General features: G+C 46.4%; 9 non-coding genes across 9 annotated transcripts; all 9 read right to left on the reverse strand.

The window, feature by feature from the left end:
- Window positions 1-517: 517 nt before the first annotated feature.
- LOC130316045 (U2 spliceosomal RNA) lies at window positions 518-707 on the reverse strand. Its single transcript, XR_008863436.1, has one exon. It is a non-coding gene; the product is annotated as a U2 spliceosomal RNA (small nuclear RNA).
- A 2079-nt stretch (window positions 708-2786) lies between these two features.
- LOC130316028 (U2 spliceosomal RNA) lies at window positions 2787-2977 on the reverse strand. Its single transcript, XR_008863420.1, has one exon. It is a non-coding gene; the product is annotated as a U2 spliceosomal RNA (small nuclear RNA).
- A 2094-nt stretch (window positions 2978-5071) lies between these two features.
- Window positions 5072-5263, reverse strand: LOC130316043 (U2 spliceosomal RNA). The gene has a single exon (XR_008863434.1). It is a non-coding gene; the product is annotated as a U2 spliceosomal RNA (small nuclear RNA).
- A 2088-nt stretch (window positions 5264-7351) lies between these two features.
- Window positions 7352-7542, reverse strand: LOC130316040 (U2 spliceosomal RNA). Its single transcript, XR_008863431.1, has one exon. It is a non-coding gene; the product is annotated as a U2 spliceosomal RNA (small nuclear RNA).
- A 2096-nt stretch (window positions 7543-9638) lies between these two features.
- On the reverse strand, window positions 9639-9829 carry LOC130316052 (U2 spliceosomal RNA). Its single transcript, XR_008863440.1, has one exon. It is a non-coding gene; the product is annotated as a U2 spliceosomal RNA (small nuclear RNA).
- A 2094-nt stretch (window positions 9830-11923) lies between these two features.
- LOC130316056 (U2 spliceosomal RNA) lies at window positions 11924-12114 on the reverse strand. The gene has a single exon (XR_008863442.1). It is a non-coding gene; the product is annotated as a U2 spliceosomal RNA (small nuclear RNA).
- A 2095-nt stretch (window positions 12115-14209) lies between these two features.
- LOC130316057 (U2 spliceosomal RNA) lies at window positions 14210-14400 on the reverse strand. The gene has a single exon (XR_008863443.1). It is a non-coding gene; the product is annotated as a U2 spliceosomal RNA (small nuclear RNA).
- A 2091-nt stretch (window positions 14401-16491) lies between these two features.
- Window positions 16492-16682, reverse strand: LOC130316029 (U2 spliceosomal RNA). The gene has a single exon (XR_008863421.1). It is a non-coding gene; the product is annotated as a U2 spliceosomal RNA (small nuclear RNA).
- A 2092-nt stretch (window positions 16683-18774) lies between these two features.
- On the reverse strand, window positions 18775-18965 carry LOC130316030 (U2 spliceosomal RNA). The gene has a single exon (XR_008863422.1). It is a non-coding gene; the product is annotated as a U2 spliceosomal RNA (small nuclear RNA).
- Window positions 18966-19724: the final 759 nt, after the last annotated feature.

Consider the following 19724-nt stretch of genomic DNA (forward strand, 5'->3'; position numbering starts at 1 on the left):
CAGCAATGACACACCTGTGTGAACAGCCAGGAGACCCCCCCCCCCCCCCCCCCCATGTTATGTTACATAGTTACATAGTTAGTACGGTCGAAAAAAGACATATGTCCATCACGTTCAACCAGGGAATTAAGGGGTAGGGGTGTGGCGCGATATTGGGGAAGGGATGAGATTTTATATTTCTTCATAAGCATTAATCTTATTTTGTCAATTAGGAACATTCAGCACCCACCCGCTATCAAGGCAGCTGCCTATCATGTCATGCCCTACCTGCACAGGTGTGCTGGCTACTCAAATGATCCAATTAAGGAGGCCATTTAGTCAGCAGCAGCAGAAGTCCTGTGCCTGGACGCTCCAACAGGGGCCAGACACAAGCAGAAGCAGAAGCAGCAGAAGCAGCAGCAGCACCACCTTTTGTTTTTTGGCTGCAGCAGCAGCAAGGCCCACAGGGCTGGCTAGCTGGCTAGCCAGCAAGCAGGTAGCAATGAAAGTAGGAATCTTTCTTTTTAACCTTGTAAGGGGGTGGTGCACTGTACCCGAAGATACTGCCATATCGGTCAATGCATAGGGCGACGGAAGCAAGCTTCGAAATCGGCCCCCGTTCTCAAAAATCCATTTAATATATGGTCCCCAGATAGGGGACGTATCAGATATTAAACTGATAAGAACAGATACTACACTTGATCTTAGCCAAAAGGCCGAGAAGCGATAACCGTGAAAGGGGCGGGCCCAACAAGGTCCCCTTCATGGGCACTATCACTGCTTGCTGTCAGGGAGGCTGCCAGACAATTTTCCATGCACACTCTGGGCTGGGGGGCAGTCAACCACCAGTACACACAGCAGAACCTAAACCCATACCATTATTGCTAAGCAGCAAGACAGGGGCCCATTGCACTCCCACGGGGCCTTTTTAAATGCAATCCATAACCCGGATTTGCCAGGAACCCTTCTTACTCCTCCTACTTGCATGTGACACTGGGCTTAGGATCTGCATAGGAAACACACACACAAGCACACACCTACCTTTGTTGCCTGCAGATGCCTCCTTGGCTGTCCCCAAACGGTATCAAACCAACACCCACGGGAAGCTGTAAGCATAGAGGACATGCCTGCACCCCATTGGACTTACCTGTGTGGGTTAAATCCGGGTTATTTGACAACCTATGGCGGTGATGGTTCTGCTCAGGCAGAGCAGTGCTGATGCTCCTCATAAAGCTGTCGCTGCTGTGAAGGTTCTAGGTGACATCACAAATCCCTTTGGTTACATACACAACAAAGCTGGGTTGTTGTTGTTTACACTCTGCAAGGCCTGTGGAAGTGAGTGACATCATAGCACTGTAGTTCTGAGGGTTCAAGATGGATGCAACAATCTCCTGTTGCTTCTATGAAGGCCGTAATAGACGACATCACCAAACAGCTCCATAGTCACATACACAGCAAAGGAGAGATGTTGTTTACACCTAGTGATGTCAGTGGTATTGAGTGACATCACAGCACAGTGCTAAGGCTCCTGGGCCTGGACACAGCAGCGGCTGCAATATCTCAACGGAGAATACGTTTATATCTATGTGTGTGTGTGCGCATATATATATATATATATATATATATATATATATATTTCTCCGCCGAAATCACTTTTAAACCCATTTCCACCTTTTTTTCCCTTCTCTTCCTCTTACTTTTTTTTCACGTTTTTTTACGTTTTTCTCCTTTTCGCCTCTTTTCTGGCGTATTATTCTTCTTTTTCTTCTTTTTTTCATCTAATGCATACCCCATCAGTGCAGCAATGCTTATTCAATACCGCCAGCAGATGGAGACACTGGGGGATAATTTTCTAAGGATTTATACTGATTTTTCCTGTCTGAATTTGTCGCACAGAAAGTTGCAGGCCAAATATGTGTGACATTTCTGCGACTTTAGCTTCTAGAGCATTTTTACAACATTATACATAGGTGCTGAATACATAAAAAGCGACTGTTCAGCGACAGACAAGTCGCATCGGCTGAAAGTAGGCCAGAATGTCAGTCCATGTTGGAGCAGGTTTAGATACAGTCTAAAGCATAGATCTCAAAGTCTGTGCACAGAATTTAGCAAGGGCCTCGCACCTTCTGATGCATCAGGTAGGTGCACAATAGCATAGCCTAACCCTCTGTACTTTGGTCTATATTGATGCGGGACATAGACAGCCAGCTGATGACCAATCCATTAGTGCAATGGATGGCTGGAAGCATTTGTCTTTGCCTTTGCAATACCACAGAAGCAATGCATGGTCAATGTACAGCAATGACACACCTGTGTGAACAGCCAGGAGACCCCCCCCCCCCCCCATGTTATGTTACATAGTTACATAGTTAGTACGGTCGAAAAAGACATATGTCCATCACGTTCAACCAGGGAATTAAGGGGTAGGGGTGTGGCGCGATATTGGGGAAGGGATGAGATTTTATATTTCTTCATAAGCATTAATCTTATTTTGTCAATTAGGAACATTCAGCACCCACCCGCTATCAAGGCAGCTGCCTATCATGTCATGCCCTACCTGCACAGGTGTGCTGGCTACTCAAATGATCCAATTAAGGAGGCCATTTAGTCAGCAGCAGCAGAAGTCCTGTGCCTGGACGCTCCAACAGGGGCCAGACACAAGCAGAAGCAGAAGCAGCAGAAGCAGCAGCAGCACCACCTTTTGTTTTTTGGCTGCAGCAGCAGCAAGGCCCACAGGGCTGGCTAGCTGGCTAGCCAGCAAGCAGGTAGCAATGAAAGTAGGAATCTTTCTTTTTAACCCTGTAAGGGGGTGGTGCACTGTACCCGAAGATACTGCCATATCGGGTCAATGCATAGGGCGACGGAAGCAAGCTTCGAAATCGGCCCCCGTTCTCAAAAATCCATTTAATATATGGTCCCCAGATAGGGGACGTATCAGATATTAAACTGATAAGAACAGATACTACACTTGATCTTAGCCAAAAGGCCGAGAAGCGATAACCGTGAAAGGGGCGGGCCCAACAAGGTCCCCTTCATGGGCACTATCACTGCTTGCTGTCAGGGAGGCTGCCAGACAATTTTCCATGCACACTCTGGGCTGGGGGGGCAGTCAACCACCAGTACACACAGCAGAACCTAAACCCATACCATTATTGCTAAGCAGCAAGACAGGGGCCCATTGCACTCCCACGGGGCCTTTTTAAATGCAATCCATAACCCGGATTTGCCAGGAACCCTTCTTACTCCTCCTACTTGCATGTGACACTGGGCTTAGGATCTGCATAGGAAACACACACACAAGCACACACCTACCTTTGTTGCCTGCAGATGCCTCCTTGGCTGTCCCAAACGGTATCAACCAACACCCACGGGAAGCTGTAAGCATAGAGGACATGCCTGCACCCCATTGGACTTACCTGTGTGGGTTAAATCCGGGTTATTTGACAACCTATGGCGGTGATGGTTCTGCTCAGGCAGAGCAGTGCTGATGCTCCTCATAAAGCTGTCGCTGCTGTGAAGGTTCTAGGTGACATCACAAATCCCTTTGGTTACATACACAACAAAGCTGGGTTGTTGTTGTTTACACTCTGCAAGGCCTGTGGAAGTGAGTGACATCATAGCACTGTAGTTCTGAGGGTTCAAGATGGATGCAACAATCTCCTGTTGCTTCTATGAAGGCCGTAATAGACGACATCACCAAACAGCTCCATAGTCACATACACAGCAAAGGAGAGATGTTGTTTACACCTAGTGATGTCAGTGGTATTGAGTGACATCACAGCACAGTGCTAAGGCTCCTGGGCCTGGACACAGCAGCGGCTGCAATATCTCAACGGAGAATACGTTTATATCTATGTGTGTGTGTGCGCATATATATATATATATATATATATATATATATATATATATATATATATTTCTCCGCCGAAATCACTTTTAAACCCATTTCCACCTTTTTTTCCCTTCTCTTCCTCTTACTTTTTTTCACGTTTTTTTACGTTTTTCTCCTTTTCGCCTCTTTTCTGGGCGTATTATTCTTCTTTTTCTTCTTTTTTTTCGTCTAATGCATACCCCATCAGTGCAGCAATGCTTATTCAATACCGCCAGCAGATGGAGACACTGGGGGATAATTTTCTAAGGATTTATACTGATTTTTCCTGTCTGAATTTGTCGCACAGAAAGTTGCAGGCCAAATATGTGTGACATTTCTGCGACTTTAGCTTCTAGAGCATTTTTACAACATTATACATAGGTGCTGAATACATAAAAAGCGACTGTTCAGCGACAGACAAGTCGCATCGGCTGAAAGTAGGCCAGAATGTCAGTCCATGTTGGAGCAGGTTTAGATACAGTCTAAAGCATAGATCTCAAAGTCTGTGCACAGAATTTAGCAAGGGCCTCGCACCTTCTGATGCATCAGGTAGGTGCACAATAGCATAGCCTAACCCTCTGTACTTTGGTCTATATTGATGCGGGACATAGACAGCCAGCTGATGACCAATCCATTAGTGCAATGGATGGCTGGAAGCATTTGTCTTTGCCTTTGCAATACCACAGAAGCAATGCATGGTCAATGTACAGCAATGACACACCTGTGTGAACAGCCAGGAGACCCCCCCCCCCCCCCATGTTATGTTACATAGTTACATAGTTAGTACGGTCGAAAAAAGACATATGTCCATCACGTTCAACCAGGGAATTAAGGGGTAGGGGGTGTGGCGCGATATTGGGGAAGGGATGAGATTTTATATTTCTTCATAAGCATTAATCTTATTTTGTCAATTAGGAACATTCAGCACCCACCCCGCTATCAAGGCAGCTGCCTATCATGTCATGCCCTACCTGCACAGGTGTGCTGGCTACTCAAATGATCCAATTAAGGAGGCCATTTAGTCAGCAGCAGCAGAAGTCCTGTGCCTGGACGCTCCAACAGGGGCCAGACACAAGCAGAAGCAGAAGCAGCAGAAGCAGCAGCAGCACCACCTTTTGTTTTTTGGCTGCAGCAGCAGCAAGGCCCACAGGGCTGGCTAGCTGGCTAGCCAGCAAGCAGGTAGCAATGAAAGTAGGAATCTTTCTTTTTAACCCTGTAAGGGGGTGGTGCACTGTACCCCGAAGATACTGCCATATCGGGTCAATGCATAGGGCGACGGAAGCAAGCTTCGAAATCGGCCCCCGTTCTCAAAAATCCATTTAATATATGGTCCCCAGATAGGGGACGTATCAGATATTAAACTGATAAGAACAGATACTACACTTGATCTTAGCCAAAAGGCCGAGAAGCGATAACCGTGAAAGGGGCGGGCCCAACAAGGTCCCCTTCATGGGCACTATCACTGCTTGCTGTCAGGGAGGCTGCCAGACAATTTTCCATGCACACTCTGGGCTGGGGGGCAGTCAACCACCAGTACACACAGCAGAACCTAAACCCATACCATTATTGCTAAGCAGCAAGACAGGGGCCCATTGCACTCCCACGGGGCCTTTTTAAATGCAATCCATAACCCGGATTTGCCAGGAACCCTTCTTACTCCTCCTACTTGCATGTGACACTGGGCTTAGGATCTGCATAGGAAACACACACACAAGCACACACCTACCTTTGTTGCCTGCAGATGCCTCCTTGGCTGTCCCCAAACGGTATCAAACCAACACCCACGGGAAGCTGTAAGCATAGAGGACATGCCTGCACCCCATTGGACTTACCTGTGTGGGTTAAATCCGGGTTATTTGACAACCTATGGCGGTGATGGTTCTGCTCAGGCAGAGCAGTGCTGATGCTCCTCATAAAGCTGTCGCTGCTGTGAAGGTTCTAGGTGACATCACAAATCCCTTTGGTTACATACACAACAAAGCTGGGTTGTTGTTGTTTACACTCTGCAAGGCCTGTGGAAGTGAGTGACATCATAGCACTGTAGTTCTGAGGGTTCAAGATGGATGCAACAATCTCCTGTTGCTTCTATGAAGGCCGTAATAGACGACATCACCAAACAGCTCCATAGTCACATACACAGCAAAGGAGAGATGTTGTTTACACCTAGTGATGTCAGTGGTATTGAGTGACATCACAGCACAGTGCTAAGGCTCCTGGGCCTGGACACAGCAGCGGCTGCAATATCTCAACGGAGAATACGTTTATATCTATGTGTGTGTGTGCGCATATATATATATATATATATATATATATATATATATATATATTTCTCCGCCGAAATCACTTTTAAACCCATTTCCACCTTTTTTTCCCTTCTCTTCCTCTTACTTTTTTTTCACGTTTTTTTACGTTTTTCTCCTTTTCGCCTCTTTTCTGGGCGTATTATTCTTCTTTTTCTTCTTTTTTTTCGTCTAATGCATACCCCATCAGTGCAGCAATGCTTATTCAATACCGCCAGCAGATGGAGACACTGGGGGATAATTTTCTAAGGATTTATACTGATTTTTCCTGTCTGAATTTGTCGCACAGAAAGTTGCAGGCCAAATATGTGTGACATTTCTGCGACTTTAGCTTCTAGAGCATTTTTACAACATTATACATAGGTGCTGAATACATAAAAAGCGACTGTTCAGCGACAGACAAGTCGCATCGGCTGAAAGTAGGCCAGAATGTCAGTCCATGTTGGAGCAGGTTTAGATACAGTCTAAAGCATAGATCTCAAAGTCTGTGCACAGAATTTAGCAAGGGCCTCGCACCTTCTGATGCATCAGGTAGGTGCACAATAGCATAGCCTAACCCTCTGTACTTTGGTCTATATTGATGCGGGACATAGACAGCCAGCTGATGACCAATCCATTAGTGCAATGGATGGCTGGAAGCATTTGTCTTTGCCTTTGCAATACCACAGAAGCAATGCATGGTCAATGTACAGCAATGACACACCTGTGTGAACAGCCAGGAGACCCCCCCCCCCCCCCCCCATGTTATGTTACATAGTTACATAGTTAGTACGGTCGAAAAAAGACATATGTCCATCACGTTCAACCAGGGAATTAAGGGGTAGGGGTGTGGCGCGATATTGGGGAAGGGATGAGATTTTATATTTCTTCATAAGCATTAATCTTATTTTGTCAATTAGGAACATTCAGCACCCACCCGCTATCAAGGCAGCTGCCTATCATGTCATGCCCTACCTGCACATGTGTGCTGGCTACTCAAATGATCCAATTAAGGAGGCCATTTAGTCAGCAGCAGCAGAAGTCCTGTGCCTGGACGCTCCAACAGGGGCCAGACACAAGCAGAAGCAGCAGAAGCAGCAGCAGCAGCACCACCTTTTGTTTTTTGGCTGCAGCAGCAGCAAGGCCCACAGGGCTGGCTAGCTGGCTAGCCAGCAAGCAGGTAGCAATGAAAGTAGGAATCTTTCTTTTTAACCCTGTAAGGGGGTGGTGCACTGTACCCGAAGATACTGCCATATCGGGTCAATGCATAGGGCGACGGAAGCAAGCTTCGAAATCGGCCCCCGTTCTCAAAAATCCATTTAATATATGGTCCCCAGATAGGGGACGTATCAGATATTAAACTGATAAGAACAGATACTACACTTGATCTTAGCCAAAAGGCCGAGAAGCGATAACCGTGAAAGGGGCGGGCCCAACAAGGTCCCCTTCATGGGCACTATCACTGCTTGCTGTCAGGGAGGCTGCCAGACAATTTTCCATGCACACTCTGGGCTGGGGGGCAGTCAACCACCAGTACACACAGCAGAACCTAAACCCATACCATTATTGCTAAGCAGCAAGACAGGGGCCCATTGCACTCCCACGGGGCCTTTTTAAATGCAATCCATAACCCGGATTTGCCAGGAACCCTTCTTACTCCTCCTACTTGCATGTGACACTGGGCTTAGGATCTGCATAGGAAACACACACACAAGCACACACCTACCTTTGTTGCCTGCAGATGCCTCCTTGGCTGTCCCCAAACGGTATCAAACCAACACCCACGGGAAGCTGTAAGCATAGAGGACATGCCTGCACCCCATTGGACTTACCTGTGTGCGTTAAATCCGGGTTATTTGACAACCTATGGCGGTGATGGTTCTGCTCAGGCAGAGCAGTGCTGATGCTCCTCATAAAGCTGTCGCTGCTGTGAAGGTTCTAGGTGACATCACAAATCCCTTTGGTTACATACACAACAAAGCTGGGTTGTTGTTGTTTACACTCTGCAAGGCCTGTGGAAGTGAGTGACATCATAGCACTGTAGTTCTGAGGGTTCAAGATGGATGCAACAATCTCCTGTTGCTTCTATGAAGGCCGTAATAGACGACATCACCAAACAGCTCCATAGTCACATACACAGCAAAGGAGAGATGTTGTTTACACCTAGTGATGTCAGTGGTATTGAGTGACATCACAGCACAGTGCTAAGGCTCCTGGGCCTGGACACAGCAGCGGCTGCAATATCTCAACGGAGAATACGTTTATATCTATGTGTGTGTGTGCGCATATATATATATATATATATATATATATATATATATATATATATATATTTCTCCGCCGAAATCACTTTTAAACCCATTTCCACCTTTTTTTCCCTTCTCTTCCTCTTACTTTTTTTTCACGTTTTTTTACGTTTTTCTCCTTTTCGCCTCTTTTCTGGGCGTATTATTCTTCTTTTTCTTCTTTTTTTTCGTCTAATGCATACCCCATCAGTGCAGCAATGCTTATTCAATACCGCCAGCAGATGGAGACACTGGGGGATAATTTTCTAAGGATTTATACTGATTTTTCCTGTCTGAATTTGTCGCACAGAAAGTTGCAGGCCAAATATGTGTGACATTTCTGCGACTTTAGCTTCTAGAGCATTTTTACAACATTATACATAGGTGCTGAATACATAAAAAGCGACTGTTCAGCGACAGACAAGTCGCATCGGCTGAAAGTAGGCCAGAATGTCAGTCCATGTTGGAGCAGGTTTAGATACAGTCTAAAGCATAGATCTCAAAGTCTGTGCACAGAATTTAGCAAGGGCCTCGCACCTTCTGATGCATCAGGTAGGTGCACAATAGCATAGCCTAACCCTCTGTACTTTGGTCTATATTGATGCGGGACATAGACAGCCAGCTGATGACCAATCCATTAGTGCAATGGATGGCTGGAAGCATTTGTCTTTGCCTTTGCAATACCACAGAAGCAATGCATGGTCAATGTACAGCAATGACACACCTGTGTGAACAGCCAGGAGACCCCCCCCCCCCACCCCCCCATGTTATGTTAAGTTACATAGTTAGTACGGTCGAAAAAAGACATATGTCCATCACGTTCAACCAGGGAATTAAGGGGTAGGGGTGTGGCGCGATATTGGGGAAGGGATGAGATTTTATATTTCTTCATAAGCATTAATCTTATTTTGTCAATTAGGAACATTCAGCACCCACCCGCTATCAAGGCAGCTGCCTATCATGTCATGCCCTACCTGCACAGGTGTGCTGGCTACTCAAATGATCCAATTAAGGAGGCCATTTAGTCAGCAGCAGCAGAAGTCCTGTGCCTGGACGCTCCAACAGGGGCCAGACACAAGCAGAAGCAGAAGCAGCAGAAGCAGCAGCAGCACCACCTTTTGTTTTTTGGCTGCAGCAGCAGCAAGGCCCACAGGGCTGGCTAGCTGGCTAGCCAGCAAGCAGGTAGCAATGAAAGTAGGAATCTTTCTTTTTAACCCTGTAAGGGGGTGGTGCACTGTACCCGAAGATACTGCCATATCGGGTCAATGCATAGGGCGACGGAAGCAAGCTTCGAAATCGGCCCCCGTTCTCAAAAATCCATTTAATATATGGTCCCCAGATAGGGGACGTATCAGATATTAAACTGATAAGAACAGATACTACACTTGATCTTAGCCAAAAGGCCGAGAAGCGATAACCGTGAAAGGGGCGGGCCCAACAAGGTCCCCTTCATGGGCACTATCACTGCTTGCTGTCAGGGAGGCTGCCAGACAATTTTCCATGCACACTCTGGGCTGGGGGGCAGTCAACCACCAGTACACACAGCAGAACCTAAACCCATACCATTATTGCTAAGCAGCAAGACAGGGGCCCATTGCACTCCCACGGGGCCTTTTTAAATGCAATCCATAACCCGGATTTGCCAGGAACCCTTCTTACTCCTCCTACTTGCATGTGACACTGGGCTTAGGATCTGCATAGGAAACACACACACAAGCACACACCTACCTTTGTTGCCTGCAGATGCCTCCTTGGCTGTCCCCAAACGGTATCAAACCAACACCCACGGGAAGCTGTAAGCATAGAGGACATGCCTGCACCCCATTGGACTTACCTGTGTGGGTTAAATCCGGGTTATTTGACAACCTATGGCGGTGATGGTTCTGCTCAGGCAGAGCAGTGCTGATGCTCCTCATAAAGCTGTCGCTGCTGTGAAGGTTCTAGGTGACATCACAAATCCCTTTGGTTACATACACAACAAAGCTGGGTTGTTGTTGTTTACACTCTGCAAGGCCTGTGGAAGTGAGTGACATCATAGCACTGTAGTTCTGAGGGTTCAAGATGGATGCAACAATCTCCTGTTGCTTCTATGAAGGCCGTAATAGACGACATCACCAAACAGCTCCATAGTCACATACACAGCAAAGGAGAGATGTTGTTTACACCTAGTGATGTCAGTGGTATTGAGTGACATCACAGCACAGTGCTAAGGCTCCTGGGCCTGGACACAGCAGCGGCTGCAATATCTCAACGGAGAATACGTTTATATCTATGTGTGTGTGTGCGCATATATATATATATATATATATATATATATATATATATATATATATTTCTCCGCCGAAATCACTTTTAAACCCATTTCCACCTTTTTTTCCCTTCTCTTCCTCTTACTTTTTTTTCACGTTTTTTTACGTTTTTCTCCTTTTCGCCTCTTTTCTGGGCGTATTATTCTTCTTTTTCTTCTTTTTTTTCGTCTAATGCATACCCCATCAGTGCAGCAATGCTTATTCAATACCGCCAGCAGATGGAGACACTGGGGGATAATTTTCTAAGGATTTATACTGATTTTTCCTGTCTGAATTTGTCGCACAGAAAGTTGCAGGCCAAATATGTGTGACATTTCTGCGACTTTAGCTTCTAGAGCATTTTTACAACATTATACATAGGTGCTGAATACATAAAAAGCGACTGTTCAGCGACAGACAAGTCGCATCGGCTGAAAGTAGGCCAGAATGTCAGTCCATGTTGGAGCAGGTTTAGATACAGTCTAAAGCATAGATCTCAAAGTCTGTGCACAGAATTTAGCAAGGGCCTCGCACCTTCTGATGCATCAGGTAGGTGCACAATAGCATAGCCTAACCCTCTGTACTTTGGTCTATATTGATGCGGGACATAGACAGCCAGCTGATGACCAATCCATTAGTGCAATGGATGGCTGGAAGCATTTGTCTTTGCCTTTGCAATACCACAGAAGCAATGCATGGTCAATGTACAGCAATGACACACCTGTGTGAACAGCCAGGAGACCCCCCCCCCCCCCCCCATGTTATGTTACATAGTTACATAGTTAGTACGGTCGAAAAAAGACATATGTCCATCACGTTCAACCAGGGAATTAAGGGGTAGGGGTGTGGCGCGATATTGGGGAAGGGATGAGATTTTATATTTCTTCATAAGCATTAATCTTATTTTGTCAATTAGGAACATTCAGCACCCACCCGCTATCAAGGCAGCTGCCTATCATGTCATGCCCTACCTGCACAGGTGTGCTGGCTACTCAAATGATCCAATTAAGGAGGCCATTTAGTCAGCAGCAGCAGAAGTCCTGTGCCTGGACGCTCCAACAGGGGCCAGACACAAGCAGAAGCAGAAGCAGCAGAAGCAGCAGCAGCACCACCTTTTGTTTTTTGGCTGCAGCAGCAGCAAGGCCCACAGGGCTGGCTAGCTGGCTAGCCAGCAAGCAGGTAGCAATGAAAGTAGGAATCTTTCTTTTTAACCCTGTAAGGGGGTGGTGCACTGTACCCGAAGATACTGCCATATCGGGTCAATGCATAGGGCGACGGAAGCAAGCTTCGAAATCGGCCCCCGTTCTCAAAAATCCATTTAATATATGGTCCCCAGATAGGGGACGTATCAGATATTAAACTGATAAGAACAGATACTACACTTGATCTTAGCCAAAAGGCCGAGAAGCGATAACCGTGAAAGGGGCGGGCCCAACAAGGTCCCCTTCATGGGCACTATCACTGCTTGCTGTCAGGGAGGCTGCCAGACAATTTTCCATGCACACTCTGGGCTGGGGGGCAGTCAACCACCAGTACACACAGCAGAACCTAAACCCATACCATTATTGCTAAGCAGCAAGACAGGGGCCCATTGCACTCCCACGGGGCCTTTTTAAATGCAATCCATAACCCGGATTTGCCAGGAACCCTTCTTACTCCTCCTACTTGCATGTGACACTGGGCTTAGGATCTGCATAGGAAACACACACACAAGCACACACCTACCTTTGTTGCCTGCAGATGCCTCCTTGGCTGTCCCCAAACGGTATCAAACCAACACCCACGGGAAGCTGTAAGCATAGAGGACATGCCTGCACCCCATTGGACTTACCTGTGTGGGTTAAATCCGGGTTATTTGACAACCTATGGCGGTGATGGTTCTGCTCAGGCAGAGCAGTGCTGATGCTCCTCATAAAGCTGTCGCTGCTGTGAAGGTTCTAGGTGACATCACAAATCCCTTTGGTTACATACACAACAAAGCTGGGTTGTTGTTGTTTACACTCTGCAAGGCCTGTGGAAGTGAGTGACATCATAGCACTGTAGTTCTGAGGGTTCAAGATGGATGCAACAATCTCCTGTTGCTTCTATGAAGGCCGTAATAGACGACATCACCAAACAGCTCCATAGTCACATACACAGCAAAGGAGAGATGTTGTTTACACCTAGTGATGTCAGTGGTATTGAGTGACATCACAGCACAGTGCTAAGGCTCCTGGGCCTGGACACAGCAGCGGCTGCAATATCTCAACGGAGAATACGTTTATATCTATGTGTGTGTGTGCGCATATATATATATATATATATATATATATATATATATATATATATATATTCTCCGCCGAAATCACTTTTAAACCCATTTCCACCTTTTTTTCCCTTCTCTTCCTCTTACTTTTTTTTCACGTTTTTTTACGTTTTTCTCCTTTTCGCCTCTTTTCTGGGCGTATTATTCTTCTTTTTCTTCTTTTTTTTCGTCTAATGCATACCCCATCAGTGCAGCAATGCTTATTCAATACCGCCAGCAGATGGAGACACTGGGGGATAATTTTCTAAGGATTTATACTGATTTTTCCTGTCTGAATTTGTCGCACAGAAAGTTGCAGGCCAAATATGTGTGACATTTCTGCGACTTTAGCTTCTAGAGCATTTTTACAACATTATACATAGGTGCTGAATACATAAAAAGCGACTGTTCAGCGACAGACAAGTCGCATCGGCTGAAAGTAGGCCAGAATGTCAGTCCATGTTGGAGCAGGTTTAGATACAGTCTAAAGCATAGATCTCAAAGTCTGTGCACAGAATTTAGCAAGGGCCTCGCACCTTCTGATGCATCAGGTAGGTGCACAATAGCATAGCCTAACCCTCTGTACTTTGGTCTATATTGATGCGGGACATAGACAGCCAGCTGATGACCAATCCATTAGTGCAATGGATGGCTGGAAGCATTTGTCTTTGCCTTTGCAATACCACAGAAGCAATGCATGGTCAATGTACAGCAATGACACACCTGTGTGAACAGCCAGGAGACCCCCCCCCCCCCCCCCATGTTATGTTACATAGTTACATAGTTAGTACGGTCGAAAAAAGACATATGTCCATCACGTTCAACCAGGGAATTAAGGGGTAGGGGTGTGGCGCGATATTGGGGAAGGGATGAGATTTTATATTTCTTCATAAGCATTAATCTTATTTTGTCAATTAGGAACATTCAGCACCCACCCGCTATCAAGGCAGCTGCCTATCATGTCATGCCCTACCTGCACAGGTGTGCTGGCTACTCAAATGATCCAATTAAGGAGGCCATTTAGTCAGCAGCAGCAGAAGTCCTGTGCCTGGACGCTCCAACAGGGGCCAGACACAAGCAGAAGCAGAAGCAGCAGAAGCAGCAGCAGCACCACCTTTTGTTTTTTGGCTGCAGCAGCAGCAAGGCCCACAGGGCTGGCTAGCTGGCTAGCCAGCAAGCAGGTAGCAATGAAAGTAGGAATCTTTCTTTTTAACCCTGTAAGGGGGTGGTGCACTGTACCCGAAGATACTGCCATATCGGGTCAATGCATAGGGCGACGGAAGCAAGCTTCGAAATCGGCCCCCGTTCTCAAAAATCCATTTAATATATGGTCCCCAGATAGGGGACGTATCAGATATTAAACTGATAAGAACAGATACTACACTTGATCTTAGCCAAAAGGCCGAGAAGCGATAACCGTGAAAGGGGCGGGCCCAACAAGGTCCCCTTCATGGGCACTATCACTGCTTGCTGTCAGGGAGGCTGCCAGACAATTTTCCATGCACACTCTGGGCTGGGGGGCAGTCAACCACCAGTACACACAGCAGAACCTAAACCCATACCATTATTGCTAAGCAGCAAGACAGGGGCCCATTGCACTCCCACGGGGCCTTTTTAAATGCAATCCATAACCCGGATTTGCCAGGAACCCTTCTTACTCCTCCTACTTGCATGTGACACTGGGCTTAGGATCTGCATAGGAAACACACACACAAGCACACACCTACCTTTGTTGCCTGCAGATGCCTCCTTGGCTGTCCCCAAACGGTATCAAACCAACACCCACGGGAAGCTGTAAGCATAGAGGACATGCCTGCACCCCATTGGACTTACCTGTGTGGGTTAAATCCGGGTTATTTGACAACCTATGGCGGTGATGGTTCTGCTCAGGCAGAGCAGTGCTGATGCTCCTCATAAAGCTGTCGCTGCTGTGAAGGTTCTAGGTGACATCACAAATCCCTTTGGTTACATACACAACAAAGCTGGGTTGTTGTTGTTTACACTCTGCAAGGCCTGTGGAAGTGAGTGACATCATAGCACTGTAGTTCTGAGGGTTCAAGATGGATGCAACAATCTCCTGTTGCTTCTATGAAGGCCGTAATAGACGACATCACCAAACAGCTCCATAGTCACATACACAGCAAAGGAGAGATGTTGTTTACACCTAGTGATGTCAGTGGTATTGAGTGACATCACAGCACAGTGCTAAGGCTCCTGGGCCTGGACACAGCAGCGGCTGCAATATCTCAACGGAGAATACGTTTATATCTATGTGTGTGTGTGCGCATATATATATATATATATATATATATATATATATATATATATATATTTCTCCGCCGAAATCACTTTTAAACCCATTTCCACCTTTTTTTCCCTTCTCTTCCTCTTACTTTTTTTTCACGTTTTTTTACGTTTTTCTCCTTTTCGCCTCTTTTCTGGGCGTATTATTCTTCTTTTTCTTCTTTTTTTTCGTCTAATGCATACCCCATCAGTGCAGCAATGCTTATTCAATACCGCCAGCAGATGGAGACACTGGGGGATAATTTTCTAAGGATTTATACTGATTTTTCCTGTCTGAATTTGTCGCACAGAAAGTTGCAGGCCAAATATGTGTGACATTTCTGCGACTTTAGCTTCTAGAGCATTTTTACAACATTATACATAGGTGCTGAATACATAAAAAGCGACTGTTCAGCGACAGACAAGTCGCATCGGCTGAAAGTAGGCCAGAATGTCAGTCCATGTTGGAGCAGGTTTAGATACAGTCTAAAGCATAGATCTCAAAGTCTGTGCACAGAATTTAGCAAGGGCCTCGCACCTTCTGATGCATCAGGTAGGTGCACAATAGCATAGCCTAACCCTCTGTACTTTGGTCTATATTGATGCGGGACATAGACAGCCAGCTGATGACCAATCCATTAGTGCAATGGATGGCTGGAAGCATTTGTCTTTGCCTTTGCAATACCACAGAAGCAATGCATGGTCAATGTACAGCAATGACACACCTGTGTGAACAGCCAGGAGACCCCCCCCCCCCCCATGTTATGTTACATAGTTACATAGTTAGTACGGTCGAAAAAAGACATATGTCCATCACGTTCAACCAGGGAATTAAGGGGTAGGGGTGTGGCGCGATATTGGGGAAGGGATGAGATTTTATATTTCTTCATAAGCATTAATCTTATTTTGTCAATTAGGAACATTCAGCACCCACCCGCTATCAAGGCAGCTGCCTATCATGTCATGCCCTACCTGCACAGGTGTGCTGGCTACTCAAATGATCCAATTAAGGAGGCCATTTAGTCAGCAGCAGCAGAAGTCCTGTGCCTGGACGCTCCAACAGGGGCCAGACACAAGCAGAAGCAGAAGCAGCAGAAGCAGCAGCAGCACCACCTTTTGTTTTTTGGCTGCAGCAGCAGCAAGGCCCACAGGGCTGGCTAGCTGGCTAGCCAGCAAGCAGGTAGCAATGAAAGTAGGAATCTTTCTTTTTAACCCTGTAAGGGGGTGGTGCACTGTACCCGAAGATACTGCCATATCGGGTCAATGCATAGGGCGACGGAAGCAAGCTTCGAAATCGGCCCCCGTTCTCAAAAATCCATTTAATATATGGTCCCCAGATAGGGGACGTATCAGATATTAAACTGATAAGAACAGATACTACACTTGATCTTAGCCAAAAGGCCGAGAAGCGATAACCGTGAAAGGGGCGGGCCCAACAAGGTCCCCTTCATGGGCACTATCACTGCTTGCTGTCAGGGAGGCTGCCAGACAATTTTCCATGCACACTCTGGGCTGGGGGGCAGTCAACCACCAGTACACACAGCAGAACCTAAACCCATACCATTATTGCTAAGCAGCAAGACAGGGGCCCATTGCACTCCCACGGGGCCTTTTTAAATGCAATCCATAACCCGGATTTGCCAGGAACCCTTCTTACTCCTCCTACTTGCATGTGACACTGGGCTTAGGATCTGCATAGGAAACACACACACAAGCACACACCTACCTTTGTTGCCTGCAGATGCCTCCTTGGCTGTCCCCAAACGGTATCAAACCAACACCCACGGGAAGCTGTAAGCATAGAGGACATGCCTGCACCCCATTGGACTTACCTGTGTGGGTTAAATCCGGGTTATTTGACAACCTATGGCGGTGATGGTTCTGCTCAGGCAGAGCAGTGCTGATGCTCCTCATAAAGCTGTCGCTGCTGTGAAGGTTCTAGGTGACATCACAAATCCCTTTGGTTACATACACAACAAAGCTGGGTTGTTGTTGTTTACACTCTGCAAGGCCTGTGGAAGTGAGTGACATCATAGCACTGTAGTTCTGAGGGTTCAAGATGGATGCAACAATCTCCTGTTGCTTCTATGAAGGCCGTAATAGACGACATCACCAAACAGCTCCATAGTCACATACACAGCAAAGGAGAGATGTTGTTTACACCTAGTGATGTCAGTGGTATTGAGTGACATCACAGCACAGTGCTAAGGCTCCTGGGCCTGGACACAGCAGCGGCTGCAATATCTCAACGGAGAATACGTTTATATCTATGTGTGTGTGTGCGCATATATATATATATATATATATATATATATATATATATATATATATATATTTCTCCGCCGAAATCACTTTTAAACCCATTTCCACCTTTTTTTCCCCTTCTCTTCCTCTTACTTTTTTTTCACGTTTTTTTAAGGTTTTCTCCTTTTCGCCTCTTTTCTGGGCGTATTATTCTTCTTTTTCTTCTTTTTTTTCGTCTAATGCATACCCCATCAGTGCAGCAATGCTTATTCAATACCGCCAGCAGATGGAGACACTGGGGGATAATTTTCTAAGGATTTATACTGATTTTTCCTGTCTGAATTTGTCGCACAGAAAGTTGCAGGCCAAATATGTGTGACATTTCTGCGACTTTAGCTTCTAGAGCATTTTTACAACATTATACATAGGTGCTGAATACATAAAAAGCGACTGTTCAGCGACAGACAAGTCGCATCGGCTGAAAGTAGGCCAGAATGTCAGTCCATGTTGGAGCAGGTTTAGATACAGTCTAAAGCATAGATCTCAAAGTCTGTGCACAGAATTTAGCAAGGGCCTCGCACCTTCTGATGCATCAGGTAGGTGCACAATAGCATAGCCTAACCCTCTGTACTTTGGTCTATATTGATGCGGGACATAGACAGCCAGCTGATGACCAATCCATTAGTGCAATGGATGGCTGGAAGCATTTGTCTTTGCCTTTGCAATACCACAGAAGCAATGCATGGTCAATGTACAGCAATGACACACCTGTGTGAACAGCCAGGAGACCCCCCCCCCATGTTATGTTACATAGTTACATAGTTAGTACGGTCGAAAAAAGACATATGTCCATCACGTTCAACCAGGGAATTAAGGGGTAGGGGTGTGGCGCGATATTGGGGAAGGGATGAGATTTTATATTTCTTCATAAGCATTAATCTTATTTTGTCAATTAGGAACATTCAGCACCCACCCGCTATCAAGGCAGCTGCCTATCATGTCATGCCCTACCTGCACAGGTGTGCTGGCTACTCAAATGATCCAATTAAGGAGGCCATTTAGTCAGCAGCAGCAGAAGTCCTGTGCCTGGACGCTCCAACAGGGGCCAGACACAAGCAGAAGCAGAAGCAGCAGAAGCAGCAGCAGCACCACCTTTTGTTTTTTGGCTGCAGCAGCAGCAAGGCCCACAGGGCTGGCTAGCTGGCTAGCCAGCAAGCAGGTAGCAATGAAAGTAGGAATCTTTCTTTTTAACCCTGTAAGGGGGTGGTGCACTGTACCCGAAGATACTGCCATATCGGGTCAATGCATAGGGCGACGGAAGCAAGCTTCGAAATCGGCCCCCGTTCTCAAAAATCCATTTAATATATGGTCCCCAGATAGGGGACGTATCAGATATTAAACTGATAAGAACAGATACTACACTTGATCTTAGCCAAAAGGCCGAGAAGCGATAACCGTGAAAGGGGCGGGCCCAACAAGGTCCCCTTCATGGGCACTATCACTGCTTGCTGTCAGGGAGGCTGCCAGACAATTTTCCATGCACACTCTGGGCTGGGGGGCAGTCAACCACCAGTACACACAGCAGAACCTAAACCCATACCATTATTGCTAAGCAGCAAGACAGGGGCCCATTGCACTCCCACGGGGCCTTTTTAAATGCAATCCATAACCCGGATTTGCCAGGAACCCTTCTTACTCCTCCTACTTGCATGTGACACTGGGCTTAGGATCTGCATAGGAAACACACACACAAGCACACACCTACCTTTGTTGCCTGCAGATGCCTCCTTGGCTGTCCCCAAACGGTATCAAACCAACACCCACGGGAAGCTGTAAGCATAGAGGACATGCCTGCACCCCATTGGACTTACCTGTGTGGGTTAAATCCGGGTTATTTGACAACCTATGGCGGTGATGGTTCTGCTCAGGCAGAGCAGTGCTGATGCTCCTCATAAAGCTGTCGCTGCTGTGAAGGTTCTAGGTGACATCACAAATCCCTTTGGTTACATACACAACAAAGCTGGGTTGTTGTTGTTTACACTCTGCAAGGCCTGTGGAAGTGAGTGACATCATAGCACTGTAGTTCTGAGGGTTCAAGATGGATGCAACAATCTCCTGTTGCTTCTATGAAGGCCGTAATAGACGACATCACCAAACAGCTCCATAGTCACATACACAGCAAAGGAGAGATGTTGTTTACACCTAGTGATG

The sequence above is a fragment of the Hyla sarda genome, unplaced genomic scaffold (genome assembly GCF_029499605.1).
Source record: "Hyla sarda isolate aHylSar1 unplaced genomic scaffold, aHylSar1.hap1 scaffold_1900, whole genome shotgun sequence".
In the NCBI taxonomy this organism is placed as follows: Eukaryota; Metazoa; Chordata; class Amphibia; order Anura; family Hylidae; genus Hyla; species Hyla sarda.